This window comes from Trifolium pratense, linkage group LG1 (genome assembly GCF_020283565.1).
Source record: "Trifolium pratense cultivar HEN17-A07 linkage group LG1, ARS_RC_1.1, whole genome shotgun sequence".
NCBI lineage: Eukaryota > Viridiplantae > Streptophyta > Magnoliopsida > Fabales > Fabaceae > Trifolium > Trifolium pratense.
In genome coordinates, this window is record NC_060059.1 from 32,150,411 (window position 1) to 32,162,116 (window position 11,706).

Genomic DNA, 11,706 nt, shown 5'->3' on the forward strand with positions numbered 1-11,706 from the left:
ATATTGTAACACATACCATAATACTGTTATTTCATACTTATTTTTCAATTCTTTCAAAAGGGGTAAATTTGTAATTGCACATTGCATCTCTTTCTTCACTCACCTCGCGTCACCGCGCGATTTACCACCAAACCTCACTGCCGCTGTTTTTACTCCACCACAAAACAATCATTTTCTTCACTCTTCTTTGTCGATTGATTTCTGTTTATCTCTCTCTCTCTCTACCATCCAATCTAAAACTTAACCACCGTCTCTCGCCGTCATCTCTCACACTCGTTGCAGTATCGTGAGTCTCAATCTTGCACCCTCTTAATCCTGAAAAGACATTGTTAAAGTATGGACTCTTTGAATATGATTTAGGGTCAATTTAGGCTAAATGAGCGTGAAATTGGACTGTGGTGTAGAATGAACTGTTTGACTTATGTGGTAAACTTTATTTTATTGTTAGGGTTTATTGTGAGATGAAGGATTACACAAATGCTAATTTTAATAGTTGCAATAACATGCTTGACTTACATTTGAATAGTGCAGTGTTAATGTATGGTCTATGCTCAAAGTAAAAGGCAAAAATTATATGAAATTTCCTACTTTTAACCGGAATTAACAAATTAACCAAATCTTTGAAACAATTACCCATTTTTTAACAAATGACCCACGAGTTTTGTTCCTGTGTTTAAATTTAGTTGTTTAAATGCAAAAATTTGGTAGTCATGTGATTGTGTGTTGTGTGCATTTGAAAATAGTTTAATTATAAATGTGAACTAGTGTCACGTTTGTTTTATAGACTTGACCATCATATGTAACCAACCAAAGATTTTTAGTTTATGCTTGTAAGTTGTTAATTTCTTAATTTTTCCCCTTAAATTTTACCATGGTTATATATATGTTTGCAAGTGCTTAGATGACAATGATTTATTATTTCTGTTATTATTCTTTTCAACCTTTTTCCTTTGTATAGTTGATTGATATGATTTGATTATGTGTTTTCTTATTAATTCCTATATAACTGCTCATGCATGGTAGTGTCTATCTATAGCTTTCGAACCATTTACCTTGTAAATAAAACTGCTACTACAAATATCATGCATATAGCTTATGAATGTATGTTTGATTTTATGGTGGGAATGGAAAAAAGTGATTTCACACATAGAATTGATTTTAAAATGTTTCGGATTTAGTTGTGGTAGGTTGTGAATATTGTTGCTCAACAATGATGAATTCAGACGCAATATAAAGATGATATATTATAGTTAATATTAAAATTAGGCAAATGCTAAATAGTGTCCCGGGTCACTCTTTAAGCCCTTAAATAATAAGCCTTTTATAGAATTTTTATCAGAATGCGTAAAGTCAATGCATTGAAAATTGTAGTGTTTAACTTTTTGAATAAAAAGTTTCTTTAAATGGAATGCTTAGCAAGACCCTTAAAATTATGTTAACAGATTGGTATCTCACTAACCCTTTAGACCATAAACATGGAAATCAAAGGTCATTATATGTTAAATTTTTTAATTGTTGTTGTATATAATTGAAGGTGCGTGTCCGATATAAATGTAAGTCTAGTTTTATTTGCGAAATTACTAAAATGACAAATGTTCAAAAGTCTCGAATTGAGGCAATACCGTTTAAATGGTTAATGTGGTTGCCATAAAAATTGAAGATTTATGGAATATTGCTTGAAGACCGGATGAAAGACGTGGGGGGTTTTTCTTGTAGAGGGTAGGTCAATACAATTTACTCTGCTAGATGTATATTTATTTTGCACCGGAACTTCGGATAATAGGTCAAAAAGTGGACTTAAAAGAAGATCTAGAGTCTTCAATGAAAAAATGTTTGATGGGACGGTCATTACCAAAGAACATATATGCTAAACTAAACAATATTCAAAGAGATGTAGATGTCGAAGATTTTTCCCAACTTTACATACTTCTTGATTTGGAAGAGTTCTACTTCTCCAATTCATCCCCGCTCCAATCTTGACATTTTAAATATTTATAGACGACTTGTGGTCAATTGAGAAATACAATTGGCGTGTAGCTATTTATGAGATCCTTGCTAAAAAATTAAAGGAAGGAGTACAAAAGATGCGAAATGAAAATATTTTTGTATAGTTGTATATTAGAGGATGCTAGGTATATTTTGCACTGGAACTTCGGATAATAGGTCAAAAAGTGGACTTAAAAGAAGATCTAGAGTCTTCATTGAAAAAATGTATATATGCTAAACTAAACAATATTCAAAGAGATGTAGATGTCAAAGATTTTTCCCGACTTTACATACTTCTTGATTTGGAAGAGTTCTACTTCTCCAATTCACCCCCCTTCCAATCTTGGCATTTTAAATATTTATAGATAACTTGTGGTCAATTGAGAAATACAATTGGCGTGTAGCTATTTATGAGATCCTTGCTAAAAAATTAAATGAAGGAGTACAAAAGATGCGAAATGGAAATATTTTTGTATAGTTGTATATTAGAGGATGCACTATTGTTTTGTAGGTATATTTTTTTATGATCCATACTTTGTCTAAATTTGATTTGAATTACTTTTGATCGATTTCGTTTAATTTGTATACTTTTGATGGATTTATGTATATATTCCCTCCGGCCTTATTTATAAACAAAAATTTTTTTTTAGATTCATTGAAAAATCAATGTATCTAACCTATATTTAAATTAGATATATCAATTAATGAATATAAAAAATAACTTTTGCTCATAAATAAGGCCGGAGAAAGTAGGTATAAGTATTAGAACACGTCTTGGTATACCAAAGAAGAAATACAAAATTTCAAATGAGACTTCCAAGAATTTACAAGGTGCAAGATACTCTAGTCCCTTATATAAGAAAATTTTTACTTTTTAAATTCATGGAATAGATTCGTGTATTTGGTTCATTTTTTAGACCAAATACATCAAATATTCTATGAATTTAAAAAGTAAAAATTTTCTTATATTAAATACCGGACAAATATATATTTTGATCAATAATAAAAAAGTACCACAGTCGCTTGATAACAATCGGGTAGTGTTCAATAAATATATTTACATCACGTTATAATTGCAAAAATATGATGATATTGCAATTTGATTTTTCTCTCTTAATCAGTTTGTGACCTATATTTCTACAAGAAATTAAAATTCCATCTTATCTCTTGTATTTGTCTTTATCCAATCTTATAATTTGTGTATTGTCTCGTCTATAATTTGTCTTGTATGGATATGCAGGAAGGGAGGGGTACTCCTACGTGTGTGTAGGGGTTGTGTTTGTTCGCTAGTAGTGCCTTGCAAGTAATTCCAATCATAATACCAATACTTGTTGCACTTCGGATATTTGGTGTTTTGACCTATAATGTATTATAGGTCAAAACACCAAATATTCGTGTACTTCATATTTACAAATTTTAACTTTAGTCTCTTCTTTTTAAAAATGTTCATGTAACATGTTCCAAATGATTTTTTTATATATCATTAAAATTTCATCGGTGCTTATAAAAACATTCATTAGTTTAATTATTTAAGTATTTAACTATTTAATCTTTAATTTAAGAATTTAATCTTTAATTTGAAGTTATAGATAAATTAACAAAAATTAAAGGGTTAAATTTTTAAATTAATGATATATTATACATGAACTTTTGTAAAAAAATACAGACTAAAATTGAAAACAGAAAATTTAGAGGGACCAAAGTTTGAAGAATTTTTTAGAGGACTAAGAATAGAATGAAAGTTAATATATATTTAGATGGACCAAAAATATATTTAACCCTATTATACTAAAAAAAAAACATATTCAACCTTATATAATATGGTTAAATATATTTTTGGTTCCTATAAAAAAATTGACATATTTTGGTTCCTACAAAATTACTATGCATGTACCTTTCGGGCCTAGGCCCTCCATTATATCAAAATTTTTATTTTTATTTTTATTATGCATGTATTTTTATTTACGAAATTATGCACGTAATTTTAGTCCATGCTGTTAAACCAATGTGTACTTTTGAATGATTATTTTGCAGATATGTTTATAATATTATAAAAACAAAGATTAATAAAAACGTGTTTGTAACAATGGTTCGGTTCACTTATTTTTTTTGGTTAAAATTGTGTGAACTATAAACTGAACTAGTGAACCTAAACTCACTAAAAATCTAAAATCAAAATCTGAAACCCTAAAATGAAATTGTGTTCTCTTCTCCGCCGCTGGCACCGACCTCCATCACAACCGACCTCCACCACACCTTCATCACCGCATCAATAGAAAGTTTAGTTGACGGAATTTCCATCACCACCAACCTCCATTGCAACTTTGTTCATCCTTAAAACCTTACGTTCTCTCGATCTCGCGTCTCCCTTTGCCTCTCATATTTGAAAAATAAACTCAGCACAATGGACAATGGAGGCCTCTTTCTTTTTTTGTCATATCAATTCTTTTTTAGTATACTAAGTTTAAAAAAATTATTTTCAAAATAAAATGTCGGCCATATTTCACAACGTAGCTATAAGGTAGATTCGTCCCTCTCAACGCTCTTTGAAATTTCTGCATGCAACCCTTATAATGTAATTAATGCTAGTGCATTGGAATGACGTACAGTATTTGATTTCATTTAATAAGGGTACAAATTGAATTGTGCATTTAAGAAAGAATAAATTTAAATAGTGTTTCTTATAAAAAGGACCAAATAAAATTTTCAAAGTGTTCCTTATAAAAAGGACCGGAGGGAGTACTTTTATCATCATGCTCTTCTTTCATTGATTTACTTGTTGTAATATCCCAACTTAAAACATTATAAGAGCCATTGATAATGGAATGAAATTAGCTACCACAAAAGCACCATTGATAAAAAAAATTACAATTATTGGTTAAAAAATTTCAATGCAAAGAATCATAACTTAAATATATTGGTTTCATTTTTATGTTCTAAAAAAGTAATTCAACAATCCCAAATTGGTATTTAAAACGTGAAAAAAATTGAACTTTCCACCTTTTTTTCAAAAAATATTTTTCTCATCAAAATTGAACTGGATTCTAAATGATACCCACTAGTTTGAGCTCTTTTTCATGCCTATTGACTAACTATTGAATCACCAGAATAAAGTGTTGGCATCTCATTTTAAAATTAGCTTCTTAGGACTCTTAATGTACATATGATACATATTAATTGTATACTCCAAAGTCTTAATTAAAACCATTAAATCTTGCTCTTTTTAATGATAGCCATATATAAATATTAATTGGGCAATTGGCTTTAAGCATCATTAGAAACTAGAGTCGGATTATTCACAAAAAAAAAGAAAAAAGAAAGTAGAGTCGGATACCAAAATAAATTAATTCAAGTAGTAAAATATTCGGACCACTTAAATAAGTGGTCAGAGATTAATCTCTTACTCTTATGTTTTGAAAAATTTTAGTTGAAAAAAAAATTCTATCTTATATGTGCGACCTACAAATTCTCAATAAAAATTAATCATCGTCAAACGACGATAAATTTTTTGTATCGATATTATTTAATAGCAGAAAAAAGAAAAAGGTGAGACAGATATGACAATTAGGTCTCCATTTTATTAGAATATATTCTTTTGAAAATTGCCTAAAAAAACTTTTGATCTATTGCTACTTTAAGTAGTTTTTTCATTAATTTAGTTCTATTATTGGCAACTGGTAATAAGGACAATATGTCAAGTCTTAGAAAAGGAGACAAAAGTTAATGGAAAATGAAAGTATGCTCATCATATATGGTTAATTCATGAAGCAGAATATAGCCATTGGTGCTTGAATAATATTTGGATATATCATTTCAAATACAGTTTTCAGCACTAATTAGAAATTATATTCTTTCCCTGTTTCTTAAGTAAGCTTTGAACTTGAAAGTGTTTAACTAATTTTTATTTTTAATATAAAACACACTAAAGTATTATTTAATAAAAAGTTGCTAAGCACAAAAAATAGCTTAATGCATTGACAATCAATTTATAATTATATATGTTTAGAAAAAACTTATGACGCTCTGCATTATTGGACTTATTGCATGAATATAAATGATAAGTGATCTGGTAATATTGACTTTGATAGCAGGAAATGATGTTTCTTTTAAAATATTTTTATGGTAGTGAGGAGACAAAATAGTTTGAATTTTATAAAATTTGTTATTTAAAGTGTGAATTCAGTTTGCTATTTAAATAGCGAGCTATATTCTTTTAGAATAAGTGATCCGTGAAGGGTGCAAACACGAGGTTAGGATAAATTTTTCTACCATTTCCTACTTAAATAATGAGTGGGGCATTTTGAAAAATTAGGAGGGTGTGAGTATTTATGGGGGATGCAAAAATAAATTCTCTCAAAATAGTGTGTCTAGTGACAGATAGAAGTATAAGGTCAAGCCCATAAAAAGTATATTCAACCCTAAATAAGTGCTTATTATGACATGGAGAAGAAAAGTTGCGTCAACTTATTATGGTAGGGATGGTAGGGAGAAGAAGGATGTTTTCTCTCCCCACCCCCCGTGATTCTTTTATACCCCCCAATATTCCGATTTTGCCCTTGCAAAAAACTTCGGTTCGCAGAAACCGAAGTTTTTTCTAGTACAAATTCAGAGTAAATTTCGGTTTTCAAGGCAAAAAAAACTTCGGTTTCTATAAACCGAAGTTTTTTGCAAGGGTAAAATTGGAAATTCAGGGGGTATAAAAGAATCACGGGGGGTGGGGAGAGAAAACATCGAGAAGAAGATGACCGTTTCTATGTCTCAAAAATATGTATATAATTTGGGCCCCAAAACAAAAAAAAAAATAGGGGTCCATTTAAACAAAAAAATATCTATATATATAATTCCTAGATAGTTCTCCTACTATCCATCTTAACCCTAATCCACATCACCCACTTACATCCAATTAAATCACACAATAATGTCACATCACTTCCTTATATTATATCATTCTCATCTCTATTTTTTTTATATTATATTAATCTCATAATAAATAATAAAGAATTATGCTTCTCCAATTATCCAAAAATTGATGTCACAAGATGTTACACTTTTCTACATTATTATAACATTCCTTAGTGACAATGAAGATGAGCATAGTTGGATTCTCTTTCAACATTTATCCCATCTAAATGTCAACCGTTTTCATAGAAACAACAAAGAGTTTATAATTTAGTCACACAAAAAAATACGAAGAGTGTATACATTATTGACTTAATTACATTTCTATTGAGTTTAGTTTTTAGTTTTAAAAAAAAATTACTCTTTCAAACCATAGCTCCTATCTACCCTCACGTGTCTGCTATAGTAGCTGGAAAAGCAAATCTAAAGTTGAAAGTTTGAATTGTTCATGTGTGGAATGTAACAGAGAAATACAAACCAAACTGAGGTTACGTCTATGAATATGTTGTTTGTTGATGAAAAGGTGATGTACTATCTTGATATACTTCTCACATTTTCACAAAATCTCTATTGATGTTTTTTTTTTTTATTATTGACTTTTTTCCTTTTTTTACTTTGATCATCCAGTGTGATAAGATTCTTGCTACTTTGGGAAATAGTTTGGTTTCAAAGATAAAAAAATTGGTTGAAGAAGGATCAACATATAAGGTTGAAAATATATTGGTTGGAGGAAGTGATAAGTACATCACTTTATTATTACTATTATTATTATTATTATTATTATTTTCATTATTTTCATTTTCACAATATTTATTGTTACAATTTATACGAATAATTTTTTAACATTATAATATAAAATACTACATAATACCTGTGCATCGCACGGGTGTAGGACTAGTATAATTAAAATTCTTATTTTTGTCTACCACTTCTTATTCTCATTTGTGTATATATCATTTTATCAAATATTAAATAAGAATTTTGGTAGAAAGATACTTGATATGGTTGATGTGAGTCACTATACATGTGCCTTAATCAGTCAAAAATGTCGGTCTTTTGTAAAATGAGCTAAAGTTAAGGAGTTAATATCGCAAGTTTGTAAAAATTAGGGATAAAAATGTGATTTAACTTAAGTAAATTTGAGGAAAAAATTTACAATGCAAATTTTTAAGCTTTATAGTAATAGATTAAGAAAATACATCTAAAAGATATTTGTCAAATTGTGGAAATATATTTAAAAAGGCAATGTGTATCTTTGACAATTGTTTATTCCTTTTTTTGTTAGAAAAGATATACCTATTTTTTCAAGTTGGTGTATTAGTGAAATTCTATTTGTCAAATTGTGGAAATATATTTAAAAAGGTAATGTGTGTATTTTTTCAAGTTGCTTATTCCTTTGGGCTGTTAATATCATATATGATTGCTTAAAAAAATAAAATCATATATGATATTATAGTCTTACCTAGGATCAACATGATTGCTTAAAAGAAAAAAAAAATCATATATGATGATTAGTCTTACCTAGGATCAACAAGGCTCATATTAATATGTACTTCATAGGTTCCTTGATGAAGATTATAGTCGTCATTGTTAACGGCGGTGAAAACTTAGTACCAAACCAAATAAAAAATAATATATATATATGGGGAGAGATCAAATTACACCGGTGTAACATTTGAATAATGTTACACCGCTCAATAACGCTTTAACGAATACAAATTTTACAAAATCCACCGTTTGATTGAAAGCTTATATCGTATAGATCATCCATGTTAAATTTTACAAAAATATAAAATCGTTTGATATGTTATTGAGACCGATGAAGATTAATGGTTTATGCGTTTTTATTGAATACCGTTAATCTTGATTTATCTCAAAAACATATTAAACGATTTTAGATTTTTATACAATTCAATATGGATGATCTATACGATATAAGCTTTAAATCCAACGGTGGATTTTGTAAATTTGTATTCGTTAAAGCGTTATTGAGCGGTGTAACTCTTAGAAATGAGTATTGGGCCTAACTCATCCTTACAAAACCGGCTTGTAAGGTGAGGATTGCCTCTAGTATATAAACACTTAGTCAGACCATCTCTCAACCGATGTGGGACTCTTAACACACCCCCTCACGCCCAGCACTATTGGGCTTGGTGCGTGGATATAAACGGTAGGTGACCCAATAGCGAAAACCTGATAACAGGTGGCCCAACGGATCTTGGAGAGGCTCTGATACTATCTTAGAAATGAGTATTGGGCCTAACTCATCCTTACAAAACCGGCTTGTAAGCAGGGCCGGCCCAACATATGTTGAGGCCTAAAGCGAAAAATTAAATGAGGCCTTTTAGAAATGATTAAAAAAAAAGTTTGTCAAAAAAAATAAAAGAAATGATAAAAAAAAATATAAATCCTTTTATACAATAATAGTTGTCACACCTCGGCTAAAACAATTGTTTTAACAATTGTTTTATTTCTAATATTATTTTTAATTACTTTTTTCAAGTTTTCAAAAAATAGTGGGATTGGTCCCTTTGATTAGTCGATCCTAGGGCCGGATATCAAGTTTTAAAAAAAAAAGAAAAGAAGTTATAGGTAATTTTGTAAAAAATAGTTTTTTTTGATAATTTTTTGTAAAATATAATTTAATCACTTATGAATAATTATAATAAATCATCAGGTCAAAAAATTAACTTTGTTAGTGAATTAATTATATTGGTGTACTGCTCACCAAGAAAGCAATTACGGTGGTGGTGGTGTGTTATTATTCAAACATTGGAAAATGAGGCTTATTAATAATTTTTGGAAAAATAAATTGAAAATGCAACAGTTAAGTTTCGATCCTGTGACCAAGAGCTAAAAAATGCAAGGCCTTCAGCCGCTGCGCTATTACTAAAATACTGTCAACAATTAGGAACAAATATCTCTATATTAAAAATTGAGATCTATTTCCCCAACAAAAAAAAAAACAATTGAGGCCTATTTCTTGGCCCAAATTTTGGGGGCCTAAAGCCCTAACTTCACTCGCTTTGGGCTTGGGCCGGCCCTGCTTGTAAGGTGAGGATTGCCTTTAGTATATAAACACTTAGTCAGGCCATCTCTCAACCGATGTGGGACTCTTAACAGTAACATTACTCAAATGTTACACCGGTGTAATTTGATCTCTCCTATATATATATATATACACCCTATGGATGTTTGCAATTTAAGTGCTCTATTTGATGAGTTGAGATCTGCGAATTCATATTATAATTCAAAAATTAGTGATATAATGGTTTTTTTTAATCCACTATTATTTGTTGAATTCGATTAATAGTTTTTTTTTTGAAGTAGTTTAGCGGCTAAAAATTTCTCCATAAAGGTGAATAAGTGAGTGTCCGAGATTCGAACCTCATCTCCTATACATATCGTGCAATTTTCCTACCAATCAAGCTAAACTCATGGGTACCGATTAATCTTTTTCTATAAGTGGTTATTTACTTCTAAGAACAAAATGATGTGTGTATATATATATATATATATATATATATATATATACAAAAAATGATGATGTATTCACACACATGCACTAAAATGAGAAGACGGATACATCAAATCTCTCAAATTCTAGATGGACGATGCTATTTTTTTTATCAATCAGTTTTGATGGTATAACTTTTAGTCTTTTATTTTATAAGTTTGGAAAATGAAAGAAACACTACAAGATAACAGGTTTTTTGCAGCGACTTTTGTCGCTGGCAAATGTATAAAGTTGTTGCAAAAGAGTTTTGTTCCAACGAAAAAAAAGTCGCTGCAGGTTGTTGCGATAAGTCCCGTTACCAAAAGTTTTGCAGCGACTTTTAATATTGTTGTTATTAGTAGTGTTTTGGCAACGAATTTTTTTGTTACCGGAACACAACACGATTGTCGTTATATCTGACTTGTCTCGACGATTAAAGTCGCTGCTATAACAATTTTTTCAACAATATATATTTTTTGTTATATTTTGTTTTTCTCAATAACAAGAGTCATAGACATAGTTTGATATTTAGACAAACACAAATTATTTTTTATAAATGTATTGTGAAATTTTTATATCATATTAATTATATTGTTTTATATGATTACATTTTATTTTAATATTGTTTATGAAGTTTTGTCTTATAATTTTAATATAGTCTTCTTGATGTGTAAAATATAGTATCTTTGTTATGCTTTGATTCACCAATTAAAGTATCCTGCATTGAAAGATGAAAATAAAAAACTATGTTAAATATTATTAACACAAGAAATAAAAAAAAAAAGAGATTAAAATTAACATAACTCAAGATTCTTAATAAAAATAGGGATTTCAGTAACAAAATCAATAGTTACTCTTCCTTCCTTGTCCATAGATGGAAAGAAAAAGTGTAATTTGTCCGTAGTAGGTACTCTTCTTTTTCATCTCTTTGCAACACTTAAAATAAGAGATTTGAGTTCTTCCGATGTTTTTGTATTGATTCATTCTTTTGCATTATATCACTGAAAAAAAATAACAAAGAATTTTAAAATAGAACCAGGAAAGAAAAATTGTGTAAAAAAATAATTCTAGAACAATTAAGTAAAATCAAATTATTTTACCTCGTCTTAGACACACACTTGTGATGTATTGAATTTGAAATATCACTTGAGACTTGAGAGAGAGTACCATTACTAAACATGGATTGGGAAAATATATATTAAACAAGAAAACTGAGTAATTGAAGTTGCGGTGCTTAAACTCTTCTAGCAGTTTCCAAAGCTCATCCAAAGAGAAATTCTAGTGTTATACTTAACAGTTTAGTTTTTATCCTCAAACAAAAAAAC